Source organism: Lepisosteus platostomus, chromosome 3 (genome assembly GCF_059453375.1).
Source record: "Lepisosteus platostomus isolate fLepPlt1 chromosome 3, fLepPlt1.hap1, whole genome shotgun sequence".
Lineage (NCBI taxonomy): Eukaryota > Metazoa > Chordata > Actinopteri > Semionotiformes > Lepisosteidae > Lepisosteus > Lepisosteus platostomus.
In genome coordinates, this window is record NC_142613.1 from 72,614,356 (window position 1) to 72,632,900 (window position 18,545).

The 18,545-nt window shown below is 41.3% G+C and overlaps 1 protein-coding gene across 3 annotated transcripts in view; it reads left to right on the forward strand.

Annotated features, from left to right (window-relative positions):
* The window catches only part of LOC148675426 (ankyrin repeat domain-containing protein 6-like), a 54,376-nt gene that overhangs the window by 14,536 nt on the left and 21,295 nt on the right, over positions 1 to 18,545 (forward strand). The window contains exon 2 of one of the 3 annotated variants that reach the window (XM_088626762.1): positions 5,669 to 5,790. The exons of 1 other annotated variant lie outside the window; for it this stretch is intronic. The gene's annotated coding sequence lies outside the window, so the exon portion shown is untranslated. Of the gene's footprint in view, positions 1 to 5,668; positions 5,791 to 14,703; positions 15,017 to 18,545 lie in introns of those variants that run through there. One more of the 3 variants, XM_088626763.1, reaches the window with a different exon arrangement.

An 18,545-nucleotide genomic window follows, 5' to 3' on the forward strand; every position in this document is an offset into this window, starting at 1 on the left:
ATAAGATTAAAACCATTTAAAGGCAGTAAACAGGAGCCAAACAAATCATCCAACTGAGTATGTGTAATGTCATTATTCACAGTATCAAGTGCATCGCTGATATCTGAGGGAGTTAATCTAACACTTCAGATGCTGTGAGGAGATTATTAGCAATTGTAAAAAGAGCAGTTCGAGTCCTGTGTAATTGTGCAAAGCCTGATTGAAATAAATTACAAATGTACTTGCACTTGTACTTGTATATTCCTATATTTTGGTAAGCAATGGCAAATTAGCTATTGTCTGAAAAATATGCAGATGAGTTAAAGCCATATTAGTTTGTTGCTACTGTTTTCAAAATGCCTAGTGCTGCACAAGAGGTTATTTGTTGGGTCAAACACAGGGGGCTGAAGGCAGAGAAGCAGGAGTGAAATAAAACAAGCTGGAGGTGTGATAAGACATGCAGGTGCAGTCTGTGTGAAGTGTGATAAGAGAACCGGTAGAGTCAGCCACAGAAGGAGGCAGTGCTGCAGAGGCATGTGAAGAGGTAAGAGTGTGGTGCCAGATATGAGCAAACTTCACTGTCAAAACCTCCAGAAAGGTTTCGCACAGACGTGATGAGACAGGTCATTTTACAAGGCTGTAAGGCTTTATCATCTGGGTGGTGGGGGAAAGCAGGTGTCTGAGATTATTCTGATTATTCTCAATAACAAAGAAATATAGCTGGCTCTTGCACTTGCTGTAGATTCACTATATTCAGTCAGGTACTTCTTCCATGACTGAAGATATGCACTCCAATCAGAAACTCACCACCGACACTCCAGTTTGTGATAAACCAGCTGTACAGAACATGGCTGGGCAGGATACCACAAAGCATGGCAAGAACAGGAGACATTGTGCGTTTCGCCAAAGGTCCGAGTATTGAGTATATATTTTGAGGGAAGCAATTTAACTAAGGGGCAGCACAGCACAGTGGTTAGCAGTGCTGGGGCCCTGGGTTCAATTACAGACCTGGGGTGCTGTCTGTGTGGAGTTTGTATGTTCTCCTCATGTTCGTGTGATTTTCCTCTGGGTGCCCTTAAATCCTCCCACAGTCCGAAACCACACTGGTAGTTAATTGGTCTTGGTGTGATTGCTGTGTGTGTCTCCCCTGTGATGGACTGGTGTCCCATCCAGGGCGTGCCCTACCTTGTGCACTTGCTTGCCTTGACCCTGAGTTGAAAGAAGCGGGTAGACAGCGGATTGATAGAAATTAACAAAAAAGCATTTACTGGATCTGTTGCTGCTCTTTCTTTACCTTTGTAAGCTTCAGAAATGTTTGTGTGAACCCTGTTAGACTGCCTTTTGTATACTTTGAATGCTCCTGATGAGGAAATGCAACATGCAGGGCTAGACACCTGGGTTTATCTTGATTTGATAACATTTATCTGTGCCCAAGCAGTTAAGAGGAAAAGCCGTATCAGCTGGTGATAAACAGCGACTGACGTCTTTCCCTTCGTAATGGCTCGTTCTTCTGTGAGGAAGTGTTTGTGAATCCTGTCCAGGCAAGTCCTGTTATCCTGTGGTAGTTAACGGCTTTATATCTGTTTTTGAGTGATTTAATTATGTTCTCAGGAAAGGCTCCAAGTCTCTCTAAAGGTTAAACTTAATACACTTGGGAGTATTAAATTCATAGATCATTTATACTGTGGATCAGATACGCCTAAGTGCCTAAATGTTAATTTTGCCCATCTGGCCTGTTTAGTAGTTCATAGTGAATTGAGGATCTCTTCCAGCTGTTTTGTGAAAGCAGCCTGGTTATCATCTTCAGAAACATGCTGGGTAGCTTGTCACATACTCCCACAGATGCACTCCGGTGTAGTCTCTGAAGAAATCCTCTGGGTTGACTTTTTCATTGCCTTTGTGGATTTTGAATACTGTTCAAGACTGAAGAGTGTTTCTTCACCCTGTCAGTGTAGGACCCTCCTTTCAACCCCAGATTGCACCTGGTTACTCACTGTGTGGGTGGAGCTGTGGCACTGTGGCTCAGGATCTGTGTTCAGTTGATTTAAAAGGCCTCCACTTCCTGCAGGGGTGTCCAATCCTGGTCCTAGAGGACCAGAGCTGCTCTGGGTTCTCAAGGTCTCTTTAAAGTAGCAGCACCTGAAAAGCTGTAAGAAGTTGTTCAACTCATCCAATTAAAGCAATAAAGGGAAGATTAAAATTGGACAATGCTGAGGTGGGATGAAAACCTGGAGACACACAGGCTGTCCAGGACCAGGATGGGACGTCCTTACTTTAGATGGGGTGGTGTGGTGGTTTTGTGGCTAAGGATCTGTGCCTGTGGCTGGAAGGTTGCCAGTTTGAATCCCACAGCCGCCAGAGGAATCCTACTCCGTTGGGCTCCTGAGCAAGGCCCTTAACCCCAACTGCTCCAGGGGTGTTGTATAAATGACTGACCCTGCACTCTGACCCCAAGCTTCTCTCTCCCGGCCTCTGTGTCTCATGGAGAGTAAGCTGGGGTATGCAAAAAGACAAATTCCTAATACAAGAAATTGTATTGTATATAGCCAATAAAGTGATCTTATCTTCCCTGGACTGATTCCATGGCTGCAATATCTTTTCTACAATGCGATGACCACAATTCTGATGTAAGGCATTACTAGTGTGTTATACAGTTTTAACATAACATCCTTTGATTTCAATTCTGTGTTATTAACTGTATATTCTAAGATTTTGGTTGCCTTTTTACAGTATTTGCATCCCCATGTTGCCTAAAAAATGTACATGTTGTGTGAACACATAAGTCTTGTCACCAAGTAGCCCCTTCTGCCTCAGCATTTCCTGTAGTGCATTTATAGCTTTTTTGTATTTATAGTGTTTGTTTTTCCGCAAAATATGATCATCTGTCAGTTTGCAGATGGTGCAAGTGCAAGTGGGTGCACAGCCTGTTCTCTCTGGACAAACGGGTCTGCTCAGTTTCTATGGCCAGACTGTGGTCACTGATTCAGTGCTATGTTAGTGTCCATTTCTGTTTGCTGTCTCTTACCCTGGTTAGATGCTCAGCTATTGTGTATTATTGCCGTTTTAGGGTCCTATAGCTTTATGCTTTTCGTTGTGTTTGCGTGTGGCCCGGTGGGTAAGGTAGTGCTCTTTGGCTTGTGCTGTTATTGGGTTGACTTTGAGTCGTGTTGTTGTAGCTGTGATATTCTGAGGCTGGTTGGTGTCGGTGGACCACAGGACCAGCTGGCTGAGCTGGCTCTTCTCGGGGCTCAAAGTTTGGGTCAGCAGGGCCTTGTGGTGGTAGTGTTGGTCACTGTTGTTGAGGTGTGTCCAATATTGTATTATTCTCTTCTGTATATCGAAAAGCAGTGGCAATTCTCTGCACATGGAGAATACCGGTACAGGGCTTCCACAGGGTGTTTGATCCGTTTAGTGTGATTGGACTCCACACCTCACAGCTGTATAGAGCCATGTGTTGGATTGCGCTTCCAAATGTTTGGAGGTAGATTTTTGTGGGGAGGTTGCAGGACCTGCTCTTGCATTTTGGGGGCCCTAGGCAAAATCTCAGAAAGGGGCCCCTCCAAATGCCGATTTGTGCATTCACTACTATTATCATCTACTCCCCACACGACCGTATTTTACTATTTATAACAATTAAATAAGTGATTTATATAACTAGAAAACATTAACCAGCTTTAAAGACCACATAATAAGTTACAACTAAGAATATGAAGCACAAAGTTTACAAAGATAACAAGTATGTTAACTTTGAAACTCTAAAAATGGGAAGAATAATTACAATAAATAACAATAAACAGGATCTCTGTTACTTCAAAATTATAGCAAATCAGAACTTACAGATTACTGCATTGAAACCTGCATTGAAAGGAATTGTAGGAATATCTAATTAAGTAAGCAAATAAGTGCACTAAATAACAAGGGAGGTACGCTTGGGCAAGATGGAAATTTAAAAAAAAAAACGTTCAAGATTTCAGGAGGCAAGATCATCAATTTCACCTTCATGTGACAGTCACCGACTCATTGCATGATTGATACTCATGGTGGCCAGTCCACTGAGACTGTATAGATCACTTTATTAGCCATACAGTATACAATGGTTTGCATTTTTTGCAAAATTTGTCTTTTCACATACCCCAGCTTGCTCTCCATGAGTCACACAGACAGGGAGAGAAGCTTGGGGTCAGAGCGCAGGGTCAGCCATTTATACGGCACCCCTGGAGCAGTTGGGGTGAAAGGCCTTGCTCAGGGGCCCAACAGAGTAGGATTCCTCTGCCGGCCGCGGGATACAAACCATCAACCATCAGGTGCAGATCCTTAGCCACAAAACCACCACACCACCCCATCTAAAGTAATGATGTCCCATCCTGGTCCTGGACAGCCTGTGTGGCTCCAGGTTTTTGTCCCACCTCAGCATTTACCAATTGTAATCTTCCCTTTATTGGCTTAATTGGATGAGTTGAACAACCGCTCTGCTCTGTATTGTGCCAGGGCTGACCTCAGGTGTGATTTAATCAGCTGGAGCTCTGAAAAACTCCTCTTTTTTTCTTTTGTTTGCCCAGGCTGCGCCGATTTTTAACCAGGCGACCCTACTTCTTGTTGTTTAGGTTCGGAGAACTGCAAATGCTAGCTTTTTTGACCATTGTAATAAAATTAAATACCAGTAACTTCATAAAGTCAAAGATAAAATGTTCCCCATTTTTATTATATGCCTTTTCCATTCTCGGGTGCAGTCTTAAGTGATTTCATTAAAATGCTCCTTTTCCACTACTCATATACAGTACTGTATACCTACTACTACGCCTATTTCAACAACTATTCTACATGAAGCATGGAATTGCTTAAATACTGATCTCCAGCATTGACGCACAAGTAAATACTTTATTCCACGATGACCACAAGACTTTCAGTTGTGGAGCAAACAAGTGGTGTAATTTTCGATGTGCTGTGTTTTCTGAGAGACGTACCCATGTCGTTAAGGAAGTACAAACTTTAGGCATGTTCATCTGTTTCTATTCCAGGGAGGCACTGTCCCTCCCTGAGGTCACAAATACATGGTGGTGGTCTTCCAAACAGCACGACCCATGGTTTTCACCTGACCCCCAGGGCGCTCCTGAACAAAGCCTCTCGCGTTCCTTACAGCACACTGAGTGAACCGAACGATGAAAGTGCATGGGCCCTTCCATTTGAAAAAACAACAGCACCACTTTTTCGGGGTTCAAAAGGAATAAAAAGAACTGAAAATGTGCTACTGAAAGATTTTATGTTTTAAAATTAAAAGTAGTGGTTTTGTTCTCCGACTGGTCATTTTGTGCTGGCTTAATACACGAGCTAGGCTCTGGGGAGCTCTGAAAAGCCTCAAATGAAAAGGAGATTAAGTCTTAAACCATTCAGAGAAGGTTGACTGTGGTTAGACAGCAACTGAAAGAGAATTCCTAAGTCACACTGATTGAGTACCAGAGAATATAAACATTCCCAAGGTGCCTAGCCAAGCACCAGGGCTAAAATCCCTCCCACCCCCCACCCAGCCCTTCTCCCCAGCAGCACACAGGAGCAGTCAGACACAGGCCCGGCTGAGAGCTCTCTCCACTGCCATTCATTCCGCTGACAGAGCCTGGGGATGTGGCTATAGACATGTAAATTGGAAGTGTTTTGCTACGGGTGAATACTGAGGGGGTGTTGTTGTCTCCAGCTGTCCGTGTACGTCGTCTTACTCGCTCGCTGGCACTCTGCGCTCACCCTCGCATTTGTACAGATGTTCCTCCTACACGACATTGCAGGCTGAAAGGATCAACTTTTCTGGGTCCTGTCACCGTAAGTACCACCCTTGTACCCTTTTGCGCTCTGTTTTTACTCTGCATTATAGGATTTTACAGCCGTGTAACAGGCTTAATAAAGCATGGCTAGTCTCATGAGTCGATACCCAATTGCGAGGTTCCGTGATTATCCATTCACTTGCAGTATAGCACAGGAATGGGGGACACTTTTAGAGCCAGGTCTAATTTGGTGTTCGTCTTAGGAATTGCAAAAGGGGTGTTGCCTAACAAGCTTCAAACAAGCTACAGTATTATCATAGTAGACAGAGACTGCAATTTAATACTGCACTTTTAAAACTGCTAGCAGTCTCCATAGCTCATCCAACGTAAAGTGCCAGGGCTGCGCTCAGTGCTTCCTTCGCCACCAGAGTTAGCCCACGTTCATGAGTCTTCAGGTTTATCAACGCTGAGGGTAAAGTTAGTTGAAATGTGATAATCATCTAAAATGTGGCTGGTTTTGACTCAGCCATCCTAGATGTAGGTCCATTCATTGATTATCAGGAAGGCAGTTATTCCTGGTAAGTTATTCTCCTATGGTTCTGGAGCCAATCCCACAAAACAGAGGGCACAGGGCAGAACTGTGGCTGAATGGGACACCAGTCCATCACAGGACTATATGTAGGTCAGTATATGAAATGTAAACTTCATGATACTGTCATCGAGTGTTTGTGAAGATTTGTTTTTTTTATTTTCATATGCAGAGAGAATTAAACATCTAAAAGCACAGTATGGAAATATTGCAATGTAACCAAAAACTGCCTTTAATAATATGCATACTGGATGTGTATTTTTCAACTAAAACATTTAAAACTCTTGAAATATACTGTAACTAAAAAAAGATTTCGGCCAGAAGAACTTTTAGCTCTGGTGTTTACATTTAGTTGTTTACAGTGTTTACAGTAAGTAGACGTAAGAAATAAAAGGGTAAATGTTCCTTTTCCCTGGAATGTGAGTAAGACCTTCTCAGATTCAATTACAGGGTAACAGAAATTATGGTGGTGAGAGCAAATAATAAATAATGAGCAGGAAATCTCCTCTAGGGCAGTAAAATTTAAGTCTGATAGAAAGCTTATTTCTTGCCTTTAAATAAACGTGTGAGTTTCCAGATTTTTTGGAGAGATTTACATTTAAGTGATATGAAAATTGAAATGAAAAGGGAGAGCTGTGGAATGTATTATCTGTAGGAGTTATGGAGCATAGTATTTAATGACAAAAGTCATTGTTTCATTGCTTTTGTATTTCACTAGGTTGTGTTCCTGATATGCTAAACCCCATTGAAGAGAATCATGCAGACAGCTAAACAGGAAAATACATCTTTAAGAAAGAAAGGCTGTTGTTCTGCTCTTGTATTCAATACACAGGTGAAATTACAAAGAATTACTTTTAAAGTGCACAAATAAATTGAATAGGACAAAGACAAAGTAACTACTGTTTAGCAATCTTTATAATTATGTTCTAGTTATTCAATTTAAAGAGTATTCTTATGCTTATGTTTTTTTATAAGGTTTCTTAAGTGACTCTCTGAGGTTACAGTTGAAGAGTTTTTCAAGTTCCTTGTCTACAAAAGCCAGTTAACCTAAAACAAACAGAAATCTTTCTGGGATTATGGTACAAGCAGATCAGATTTCAGAAAATCAGAGTGACAGATTTATTCCTGCTCATTATGCTTCTCACTTTGTAATCTATTAGACTGCATTAGCCTGCCATGTGTTACTGTAGCTGAAGTTCCAATCTGCTATCATGTTAGTTTTAAAACAGATTTATACATTTCATCTTATGTATTATCCAAATCCTCAGTCAGGTGCAAGTGTGATCATTTTCAAATTGCAAGCTATTGTTAGTGCTTACACTAGTGAGCTACTCACTGGGATTATTTTTGGAAAAGACTTGTGTGGTTTCACCAGATTACAACAATTCTAAATTACCTGCTTGAAGAGGCCCTGGAAAGAATGAAGTGCAAATGAATATGAAAGCATGGGCTTCATAGCTCTCACATTTGCAACTTGACCATTTCACCAAGACATCACAGCAAAGCAGCTCTTAAATAGTTGGAGAGGGTGATGGTGTTTATATGCATGTATGGCTGTGCATGAAGCAGAAATTTCTACTATATTTGCAGATGTTGAGAATATTCATCAGGGAATTCCTGATTTTTTTTAGTCCACAAATTGCACTGTAATCAATTTACAAGTGTATCTCATTCACTGTTCATAAAGCCCAAGACGCTCCTGAGGGAATGTATTGAAGGAAATTCAGTTATTTAGGGGTAGAGGAGGTAGCAGGTGTGTCATGTGGAATTGTGGTCCTTAATGGGTTTTACTTACAAGCTGCTCATTAAACGCACACAGTCTGGTAAAGTGAGCCTTGTGCAATTATATCCACACGTGAATACAGACAGTACTGTATGTATGATGTTGTGGTTTTCTCTCTTAGAATAGTTGAGGCAGGCTGGTCTATAAGAAGGATTTAGAAGCTGAGAATAGTTTAATTCTGATATAATGAGGAGATTATTCCTTTATTAATGATGTGTTTATCATATCTAAATAATGTACTTTCAGTTTACTTTTGTATTTAAGTATATTAAAATACTTAAAGAACTGAACTAGAGAACTATTTCTTTTGACTGCATTAGTAAGAATTTGAGGGTGGTAGAGTATAATATGCTCTCAAAAGGCTGTTCTGAAACATTTTTACTGCTTTGAGGGGTTTTCAGAATGCCAATGAATAGCTACAATAAAACTGCCTTTTGTTCTCTTTCTTGCTTTGCTAGAGCAATACATTTTCTGTGTTTATCACCTTGAAACAATAAACAGAAACTCCAGTTCTGCACAGCAGTGATTATTCAGAGGGACAGCATCTGCTCTCATTACATGTTTCAGAACATCGAGGAAAGAAAATATTGTGGTTTCATCTCATTTCTAAAGACTGAAATGCAAAGGTCTCAACAAAGCCAAACAGGCTCTTTGCAGCATAACTGGATTAGCTCTTCACATCTGCCAGTCTGCATTAATTATTCCACTCCTGCTTTACACTGGGTCTCCAGCTCTGAGCGTCTTTCCAACCTGCCCCACTGATTTTTTTCAACATAATGTAATGGTCTTAATCTGGAGCACTGCCAGCAAAGACAAATTCCTGATTAGGCTGCTTGGGAATGGCAGCAAAATGATGCCTTTTTACTTGGGAAATGTAATGGGCCCTTCTTTTGTAGTTCGGGTTCTACAGAGTGATGTATGTAGGGTGGAGCAGTGGAACTGTGGCTAAGGATCTGTGCCTGTGGCTGGAAGGTTGCCGGTTAAAATCCTGCAGCCGGCAGAGGAATCCTACTCCGTTGGGCCCCTGAGCAAGGCCCTTAACACCAACTGCTCCAGGGGTGTTGTATAAATGGCTGACCCTGCACTCTGACCCCCAGCTTCTCTCTTTGTCTGTGTGTCTCATGGAGAGCAAGCTGGGGTCTGTGAAAAGATAAATTCCTAATGTAAGAAATTGTATATGGCTAATAAAGTGATATCTCTCTCTCTTATAAAACCTGTGAAATAGCTGGTTATAGTACAGTATGTATCTGGATGAATTCGAATTCGGAATAACACAATAGAATAGCAGCTTCTACATCTAACTGCTGAAACTGGTTCAAGAAATCTGTTAAATCAATATTTGTCTGTCAGAAGAGCATGCATACTGTAATGGTGCAGTGCTTCAATTCTGTTGAATTCTGTCCGGTTCTTTTGGACTAGTGTTGATTCACATACTGATTATTCAGTGGAAGAAGTACTGTATGTTGATCAGCATTACAGAAACTAGTGCATTGAATGTATCCACACCTGTTCAGACATTTGTATGGGTATTTACGTCAGTATTTCTGGGAATGTGTGTGATTCATGGCCATGGGCATACAACAGACAATGCCAGTTTGGAGTATGGGCGTACTCCCTGCAGAGACTATTATGACTGAAACATTATCATAGTGTTACATATTCATACCAAAGGATGCCAGAATGGTACAAAATGGTAGATATCTACATTTTTATATGCTAGATATCTATACCAAAAACTAGTTCATTTCATGTATACAGTGTATATTGCATTTTAGGGTCCCATAGTGCTTTGCATAGGGGAAGGGACCCACATCATTCTGCACCCAGCTGGGAGATACAGTACAGGGTAGCCGTTGAACACCAGCAGCTGATCAAGTGGAAAAGTGAGAAATGGCTTCACCAGATACATTAAGGGAAACATTTACAATGGAAAGAGTGCGATTCCAGAGGAGGGCAGAACAGGGCAGAGTGGTAGCTCTGTGGCTGAGGATCTGCGCCTGTGGCTGGAAGGCTGATTGTTCTTATCCTGTGGCTGGCAGAGGAATCCTACTCCGTTGGGCCCCTGAGCAAGGCCCTTAACCCCAACTGCTCCAGGGGTTCTGTACAATGGCTGACCCTGCGCTCTGACCCCAAGCTTCTCTCCCTGTCTGTGTGTCTCATGGAGAGCAAGCTGGGGTATGCGAAAAGACTTCCTACTAAATTCCTACTGCAAGAAATTGTATATGGCCAATAAAGTGATCTGATCTTAGTAGAATTGCACTAGGAGCCTGGAGTTAACACCCCTGCTCTTTCAGAAAGTCATGGGATTATATGAAGTAATCATGACCTCAGAAACTCTTCTTGTTCTGCCCCTTACAACCTTGCAACCTCTCCCAGTGTTGCCCTGGTATGTTTCCCACAGGGTTGTGTGAAAGAACAAAGTGCAAAAGCTGCTGTACGTGTTTTACAGATTTGACCATCATCATTCGATATGACTTCTGTTGAACAGGCATGGTCTCAGGTGCTTAATAGGATGGATGCACACCATTTCGTTCCATGAAGCTGTGTTTTAGAATAAAAACAGAAAAGCTACATGTGGTTGTATTGTTTGGCCAAGAACCTTGATCTTCAGAGATCACTGTCATCAAGGCCGTTTTGACATCAAATAGTTGGGACTCTGGAAAAGTGTTATATGAGCCAATGTGACACTTTAAGAAAGTGGGAGTCCATTGCCTGGGAACTCATGCAATGAACCACTTCCTTTATTCATTATAAAAAAATAATGCAGGTTCTGCATCTACTGCCTTGTTACTTGTTGTCTCGCTACAAACACCTGCTGTTCACTTCTTGGGTGACAGATACTGTATCATAGATGAGGGTCTATCTCCTGGATTTTTGGGCTTTTATTCTTACATAATGCTCTAATCCTTGAGGAGCTGGTTCACACAAGCTGATATACAGTATAACCTTAAACCTCGCTCTGGTGTTGAAAAGGTTAAATCCTACTGTATGATATCAGAGAGCATGTTGAAACAGGGTCTTTTTATTGAGTCTTAAGTTGGTCCTGACTTCAGAATGAGAGTGACGTTTGCTCCAATTTAAGGGGATGAAAAAAGGTCCGGCAAAGAAGCTAAAATGTCTTGTTTTGCATTTCATTTATTTTGTGTGGTGATAGAAAATGTTTTTGTTCTTCCTGTTTAAAAAGTAAAGCTATGCTGCTCTTAGTTATTCCATTGTTTTGGCAGTCGACTATCTGCGGTGCCAGATATTATTTGGTATGTCACATTATCCTCAGGGGAAGCTTCTGTTTCTGAAAACAGTTCTTTCTGTGTGTTTCTCTGTGGATTGTGCTTCAGGTCTTCAGCCATGCATGAAAAGCATAAAGCACCAACTGCGGTAGGTGCCTTCTCAGTGTTTATACAGCGATTTCAGTTTGAAGGGTGATTGTGTAAACCTACTGGAAGTGTGAAATGGAATGCAACTGTGGTTTCCTGTTTTATACTTTTCCCTTTAATTTACCCTCAGTGCAAAACAGAAGATTAAGAATCTTACAGAGGAATGAACAAACAAAATGTTTTGTATTGCTGCTTGTAGTGACATAAATATTTATGTTGATAAATTTTATAATTTTATGGTTATGTTTGTTTTTTCCGTTTTTGTTTCCTGCGCATGGTTATGATCATCAATGCTGATAAGATTTTAGATGTAGTATTAATGCAGAATTTAACCCATAAACTAACTTATCTGATTTATTTAGATGACATACTGTAGAAGATGTTTAGGTGTTGAGCTTTTATGGGGTGAAACATTTATTTCTTGTGATTTAAAAACATTAAACCAAACTCATGTGACATAATGTCAGCATGTTCTTTAATTGTTCCGTTTTGGCTAATTGCAGACCTTTCATTAATGAAATGAAATATAATTATGAAAAAGGATGCTTTTATGATAAGAGATGGATGAAGTGCTGTAGCTGTGGACTTGAATGAGGTGAAAGACGGTGTTATCTCAACATATAAAAGGTTCTCATGACCAGAAATTGTGGGGGTCATTATATTGCTTCAAACTTTCATATATACTATATGGTGCCCTGAAAAAGTATTCAGACCCCTAGAGCAGTTTTGACATTTTTGTTGCTTTGACACTTATGTGTTACGTATGTAATCCCAACCAGAGATGTATAACATTAAATTCACATTAAAAACAAGAACTAGGTTCTTATTGTTGCTAATGTGGTCCGCTTGAGTTACTTGCACAAAAAAGTTATACTTCTGAGTGGTGCCTCCACCCAAAATGATTCTGAACTGAAAAGATTCTGTTCAGGAATTCCAATAGTACTCCTACCAGTGATCACAAAATGTCGTGTTTGTGTACCCAGTTCTACCCTTCACAATACACTAAATTGAACAATAAACTTGGTTCTTCCTTTTCAGATTGGAACTTCAAACACATAGAAACCATATGCTGTACACAGTCAAATTTCCAAAATAGAATAAAGTTATAACCATTTGGAAAATGTTAATATCAAGAGAGTGCACTCAGTCTGTTAAACCAAAGGGAAAATATCATCGATGCACTTGTTAAGAGAAGAAATGCTCCATTTCCAAAGCATCATGGAGCATTAAACAAATTGTCTTCAAGGAAGTAATGTCTTGAAAGTAAAGTCAGTTTCCAAAAACAAAGACTCATCCACGGTATTAAAGTGGTCTACTGTATGTGGAGTCACAAAAAAACGATTTTCCCAAAAAACCCCACAGCGCTGCTGACAAACAGAATATGCTACAGTATGTCCCGCGCCAGACCGTTCTCAGGTGTAAGTTATCAGGTTTCCTCTCAGCCTCAGACTTGCTCCTCTTTGCTGAGCTCCGGCAGATCCAGTTTTGGTTGTGGGGACGAACGTGGATGCTTCCTCCTCGTACACCACGATCTCCACACCTGTCGTCAACTGTTCGACCTGAATCCTAAAAGAACGCTCCGTTTTCATAGAATTAAGGCAACCTTCAACATTAGCTCATACTTCACTATGGCAAATTGTGTATTACATCCGATTTTCCAGTGGGATGGCTAAGTGGGGGCGGAGCAGTAGCACTGTGGCTCAGGATCTGCGCCTGTGGCTGGAAGGTTGCCAGTTCATATCCTGTGGCCGACAGAGGAATCCTACTCCGTTGGGCCCCTGAGCAAGGCCCTTCACCCCAACTGCTCCAGGGTTGCTGTATAAATGGCTGACCCTGTGCTCTGACCCCCAGCTTCTCTCCCTGTCTGTGTGGCTCATGGAGAGCAAGCTGGGGTATGTGGAAAGACAAATTCCTAATGCGAGAAATTGTATATGACCAACAAAGTGGTTTTAAGTATATCACCTTGATTCCTCACAGCACTGCTGTGTTAAATGACTCTGACTTTTGGGACATGAAGTTTCAGACCCTCTCCAGTTTATTTTTTCAGTACATATTTGAACTTCAACCAAGTTAGTTAAACATAACTTTTTTCACCTGAATATATTCACATTAATATATATATATAACTTCTTGAAACATACACATTTTGATATTATAACAGTTGACATTAATTTACTCAGGGCTACACATACACAACCTACTCCACACATTCAAAGCAAAGAAAAAAGTCAATTGAACAATAAATATAGTAGGAAAATTGTAAAGTCATGATAAGTACTCAATTCTAAGTGCCCTTAATGAGCAACACAATCAGCTGAGTAGCAGTAGTGATTCACTTGTCAAAGGCACTGTGTCATGGAAGGCTTAGTTATTTTGATGACAAGTGTTTTGCGGGAGCAGAAAGAGTTTTGCCAAGGGGATGAGCTGAGACTGCACTGGGTGTGTGTCTGAGTGGAGGAAAGTGGTTTCTGTGGCAGAGCCTCACGAAAGAAATACTACCTCAAGGCACCTTCAGGAGTACAGTCATTGTAATTAGCAACAGGAAAATTTAATTGTTTTATCTTTGCCAAGAATAATTCTTCTTTTAGTTATTATGATGTGCATTTTTATGATGTTAAGGATGCCTGTTTCATCTGTACATTTGCCTTCAGTGATGGCATGCATTTTAACTAAAACAGAGGCTTTAAACAAATTTATTATGTATATAGTATGATAGAAGGAGGGCAAAGTAATTTAAATGTGGAGCATCTACAGGGACTGTAGATCCCTGTAGATCCCATCTACAACTAGTTTGCCTTTTCTGTTTCTTTTATAGTTGATAACTGTGTACAGTCAATATGTCATGTACTGTAGTTCTCTACTTATGATCTCCCAGTGTTACAGGTAGCCTGGCATCTGTGAAAGCTCTGAAGTTGCCCTCTCAGCCTTTGCCTCATATTTTTGTCACACCCCAGTGCCAGATTTAAGGCACTGCTGTTTTTTTCTTTATTTGTACCACAACACTTAAGATTTGAATTGCTTATTTAAACATCTCAGTGAGATTTGTGTCTAGCTCACATTTTCAAGAAAACGAAGCTGGTGAAACGGCGTAATCAACATATAGGGCTATCCCACCCACACAAGTCCCTAGATGCTTCCTGCGGAATAAAATGTTCACAGCACAGCTGAGGAAGAATGTCTGTCTGCGTCTGCTCATGTAATGTGAGAGGTGACTTTCCCTGATAAGCTCTGTCTTACTCTCAGAGCTTATCAAACTGCAGTTGAAGGGAGAAGGTTCAGGTGTTAATAGGTTGACCTCTGTCTAGAAAGAAGTGCAATACTACCGACCTAGTGAACGCCTCAGGAAACCAGCCTAACAATCCACTTTGCCTTGTTAGTGCAGACAAATGGAAAAAAAAGTGAGTATGATGAAAGATAAGGACCAGCAGTCGCACTCCTGGGCATTTTCGGCTAGTCTGCTGTCGGTGGCTTTGGAGTGAATCTGTATTACAGAAGGCACAGCACTTCACATCGTTGGCTGCCAGCAACAGATTTAAAGGTCTGTGGGGTTTTATTTCTTGTCATTAGTGGCATCTACACAGAAAGCACTGAAGACCATGAGAGCTTGGCATTTTTAGTGCTGGGATTTGTAATGTCGACGGAGTTATTAAACGGCTCTCACAAAGGCACTGTTGCCTAGCTGCACTTGAAGAGCTCCAGCCTGTGTGCACTTGTGTGGGTCTCTCTGTATGCCTGGGTGGAGGTATTCAATAGGATATCACAGGCTTTCTGAAAGTAAGCCCTTCTGAGCACTTTTGAGCGGAGGCACTTTGCGAGAAGAAGATTTTTTCTCGCTGCGTTTTATTAACTGTTCATTTTTCTACAAGCTAAAGCTCATCCCTGGAAGAGCTTCACGTGTGTTCAACTGGATGACTGCGTTTGCCCAAAAATAAAAGGAAAGCCCCAGCTGTCATTATGTAAATGCACAATGGGGACTGAGATAATGGTTCATTTCCTTGAAGTGTATTTATACAGTGGACCAAAGTCCGCTGTAACGGGTTGCATGTTTTGCACTGCATGAGACAGTCCACTGACCAGTGTCATTGTCAGTGAGTATGCGTTCCCAGTTCATTTATGTATCTCTTCATTTTGCCACAATGCTCCGTTTTACTACGTTAATGTAGATTAATGATATTGTAACATAGATGAATGATTTCACCAGCAGCCATATCAGCATGCAACTCCAGCCAGCCCACTGAAGATCAGCAGGTGTGAGCCTGGCCAGTACCTGGAGGGGAGACCTCCTGGGAAATCTGAGGCTGCTGCTGGGAGAGGTGTTAGTGGGGCCAGCAGGGGGCGCTCACCTTGTGTGGGTCCCAATGCCCATGTATAGTGACAGGGACACTGTACTGTAAAAAGGCGCCGTCCTTCGGATTAGACATAAAACCAAGGTCCTGACTCTCTGTGGTCATTAAAACTCCCAGGACGTTTCTCGAAAAGAGTAGGGGTTTTACCCTGGTGTCCTGGACAAATTTCCCTCTGACCTTTACCAGTCATGGTCTCCTAATAATCCCCATCTCTGAACTGGCTTCATCACTCTGTTCTCCTCCCCACTGAGAGCTGGTGTGTGGGGAGCGTTCCGGTGCACTATGGCTGCCGTCGCATCATCCAGGTGGGGCTGCACACTGATGGTGGTGGAGGGGATCCCCATTACCTGTAAAGCGCTTTGAGTGGAGTGACCAGAAAAGCGCTATATAAGTGTAAGCAATTATTATTATTGTTATAATGTGTCAACTATCTCTATAAGCAACATGTGCTATCCTGATACCTTAGTTGGTAAGCTGAATGAAGAAGACCTGCATATCTTCTGCAAATATATTTTAGTTTTTGTAGCACCTTACCTAACGTTGCAGTCTATTCATCATCACCTTCCACTGGGGAACTTTTAGAATGTATGACAATTCTCATATTTTAGCGGTATTATGTTACTGCTCTTACTCCCTTACTGATGGAGAGGGTGCTGCCTCATGATTTCATGCTGTAGTTGCGATCGGCTCTGCTGTAAGCCTTTCTTCACCCAGCCCTGGGTTATATTATCCACACTAAGATACAGATTGAGAGCAGTGCGTCTAGATGCCATCAAGGGAATGAGCAAGGAATGGTGCATAGTTTGCAGACTGTGTAATCCACTAAGACTGAGTTGTCTTGACTATGTGTTGAAAAGGACCAGCTTGGAAAAACAGAAAGCATACCTGAGTACTTGCAAGAATGAGGAGTTCCTTTCACTGATTAATTGATGGTCCTGCTTGTATAGTAAATGTTAGATCCGGACTACTTTGAAATCAAAGGATCTTATGTATGGGGAATTTGAAAGCAAAAGTAAAATGTAGTTGTACCACATGTATTAATTTGTTTTGATAGATTTCAGTAGGTAATTTAGCATCTTAATATGCTGAAATGTCACACACCATTCAAAGGGAAATACAAGAATGTGTCACCTTGTGTTGTATACAGTGGATAGAAAAAGTCTACACACACTGATGGAAATTGCAGGTTTTTGTCATGTAAATCCAGAAATCAAGATAGATCATGTCAGACATCTTTCCATCTTTAATGTGACCTTGCAACCAACAAAATTTAAGAGCACTTTTTTTTCCAAGTTTTCTCTTGGAAAAATTGAAAAATGTCTGACATGAGTTCTGGCTTTACTTTACAAAACCCTGCGATCTCAATAGACTTTTTGTATCCACTGTAGGTATCTCACACAACTATTTGATCTGTCAGTGAAACAGCAGTTATGATTCAGGCCCTTTTTACTTTCGTCGAGAGGCTGTTTAAAATCAAGCTCAGTAACTTAGTGTATGTAATAAAGCAATGTGCAATTATTTATTCAGGGTGTGCTGGTCAGAACTGCAATCTTACAGCTCTAGGGTCCTGGGTTCGATTCAGACCTGTGATGCCTTTTCGGTGGAGTTTGCATGTTCCCCCTGACCGTCCCCCTGTCTCTGCATGCATTTTCACTTCATGCTCCAGGTTCGTTCCACAGTCCAGACAGGCTGCTCAGTTTAATTAGCGTCTCTAAACTGCCCCGTGTCTGTAAGTGAATGTGGATGTGTCTGCCCTGCCCTGGACTGGCATGGATGAGTTTGTTTAGATATTGCTTCATTTAGGACAGGCCAAAGGGCTTTTGAAGTGTGTAATTTGTTTCCTCCATCTGTCAAGAAGAGATGACAATCTGGAGATGTTTCTAATGAGCTCTGGGATATCCAAGGTCAGTTTTATCTTATTTCTAAAGTTCACTCAGTTGGCTTGCCCTCTTTTATAAACTCTGCATCCTTGAATATTACAATTCCTTGCTACTGAAGGAAAGTGGATGTGTGTCTCACAGCCAAGAGGGGAATAAGATTTGGCATTGCCCCCTGCTATTCAGTAACTTTACAACTCTACTCAGAAAGCCTTGAAGGTACTGTCCAGTGCAGTAAAATCACACATTTTCATGACAAGTAATTATAGTGGATTACAGCGTGTGATTAATTATTGATCTGACTACAGAAGCTGTCTCCTAAAGCGCTTTTTATAGGCAGCTTTGTCATTTGGATAGATGATAGAATAATCATGCAAGGCCAAATATTTGAACTTTTCAGGAGAAGAATTTATGACTAGTAATCATCTGCTGTAGAAACGATTTTTGCAGTTCTGTCAATATGCACAAATGGCTGCTGGGTTTTGTTCTGTTTCGTGTACTGAGAGATTTTGTTTTCTGGTGTTCCCTCATGTCATAAGTCACGTCTGTTCGGTTGGGATGTGTTCGTGAAACTCGAAAAGAAGAGTACCTTAGCTGAGATGTTGTTTGATACCAGGATCCCTAGATTAAGATATACAGCTTGTCGTGGTCAGATGGTGGAAAGATTAGAGTTTTAGGATCTGTGCTTAATCTGTGGGCAGCATTACAGAAACAGAATCTCTCAGATTAATCCTTCTAATTGATACCATGAATTGTGTGTTAAAAGCCTGATTGCATGGAAACCCTGATTAAAGTCTCACTGAGCGCAGAAGCAGTGATTTAATTTGTAGAGTCTGAGAGCAGG